This window comes from Helobdella robusta, assembly GCF_000326865.2.
Source record: "Helobdella robusta unplaced genomic scaffold HELROscaffold_4, whole genome shotgun sequence".
Taxonomy (NCBI): domain Eukaryota; kingdom Metazoa; phylum Annelida; class Clitellata; order Rhynchobdellida; family Glossiphoniidae; genus Helobdella; species Helobdella robusta.
The window spans coordinates 7,085,956-7,088,267 of record NW_008704902.1 but is presented as its reverse complement, the minus strand read 5'-3'; positions in this window follow the sequence as shown (position 1 = coordinate 7,088,267).

Genomic DNA, 2,312 nt, shown 5'->3' with positions numbered 1-2,312 from the left:
AATTCATGATTCAAATAAGAAACACAAAACAAGGAAAAAAACTTATGGTTATGAAAAAACTATATACAGAAAACATTAAATGCTCACCACACAGATCCCTAAATTTCTCCAAAGGTGTCATCAAAACTAATATTCTGAAAAATTGTTCTGATAAAGAAATTAGGTAGGAATTGAAACAACAAGGAATTTTAGAAATTAAAAATATAACAATAAAAAAAAATGAACAAATAATCAAGACAAACACTTATATTTTAACATTTCAAACCCATAGTACACCACAAACAGTTAATATATGTTATGAAAGAATACAAGTAAAAGAGTACATACCAAACCCAATGAGGTGCACAAAATGCCAATTATATGGTCATCACAAAAATATCTGCAATAACAAAAGAGTAATATGTAGCAATTGTGGAGAAATGGGCCACACACACACACAAAAGAAAATCCATGCAAGAACAATAGCAAATGTTATCATTGTGAAGGATATTATACAACATATGACAAAACCTGCAAAACCTATAAAGAACAAAAAGAAATTATTAAAACAAAAATTGAAAATAAAATGTCCTTCCCAGAAGCAAAACAACTAATTAATAAAATGAAACAGACAAATAAATAGACAAAAATGAAACAACAACAACAAACTACAATTGCAAATATAGTCAGAAACACCATCTAAAAGATAGACAAGGAAATCACATGCAATCTAATTTATGCAAAGCCACTTATTAAGATAAATAAAATTAAATAAAACCAACAAGACAGCACTAAACCTAAAATAGACAACAAAACCACATCACAATTGGCACACCAAAACATGGACACAGAAAAAGAAAAAGTTATCATCACTCTGGATGAAACAGAGGAAGCTTGTAACAATTTGACCAAAATAAATAATGAATATCTATCTAATAAAGATGAATAAGTACAAATGACAATAAAAACAACAAAAAAAGAAAATATTAAATTGCTGCAATGGAACATAAGAGGTCTCCAGAGCAACTTTCCGGAACTTCAAATTCTAATAGATGAGCAGAAACCACACATTATCTGTTTCCAAGAAACTAAAACAAGTCCTAATAAAGAAATAAATATCAAAAATTATGTACGATACTCAAAAACATCTACTCCATCACGATCCAACCTTTCAGATGGAGTAGCAATTTTCATAAATAACAAAATAACACAGTCACTCATCAAAATTGAAGAAAATCTTAATTTAATAGCAGTTAAAATTACAACAAATAAAACACTTACCTTTTGTAAAATGTACATTTCTCCAAACTCAGTATTTTAAGCTGAGTCAATATTAGAAGCTATTAAAGATATTCCACGACCTCTGATCCTGCTAGGGAATTTCAATGGCCATAACTACCTTTAGGGCAGTCAACAAAATAATAGACAAGGTAAAAATATAGAGAAGTTAATTACAAGAGGGAACCTAGGTCTAATAAAACCTACAGGCCCCACATATTTCAATGCCGCCTCTTGTACTTTTTCCACGATAGACTTGACCTTGGCCTCTCCAAGCATACAGGAGGATGTCATTTGGAAGGTTAAGCAGGATCTTCACGGAAGTGATCACTACCCAATATTAATTGAAATAATTAACATACACGACAAAATAACAAACAGTAGTAAATTAAACTATAAAAAAACCGATTGGATAAAATTTAGAGAAACATGTTTACATATTTTTTCACAGTGGAGGGACTTAGACGATATTTCAATGGAAAAATGGATTCAAATAATAAAAACATCATTAGAACAAACAATACCTGTAACAAAAAATAATAACAATAAGGTTTTAAACCCATGGTTCAACAAAGACTGCAAAGAAACCATCAAAAACAAACTAGAACATCTTAAAAAATTCCAAAACAACCCGACAATTAATAACTTAATTGAATATAAAAAAAGCAAAAGCTGAGGCACGTAGAATAATAAGGCAGGAAAAAAATTTTGCTGGAATAGATACGTAAACAATATAAAAACTACCACACCAATAGCAAAAATATGGAACATGATTAGGAGAATAAAAAACAAAAATACTGAAAGTCGAATAAGCCATTTACAATACCAAAGAAAAAGTCAGGAAACAGATGAAGAAATAGCCAACACACTAGCAACTCATTTCCGGAATAAATCTTTAATGACCAACCATAACACAACCTTCATTAAATATAAATGGAAAAAGAAAACACACCTTTAAATTTTGAATCTAATAACATCGAACAATATAACCAACTATTTACAATAAAAAAAATTAAAGTCGAAATAGAAAGCAGCACCAACTCTTCTCCTGGCGA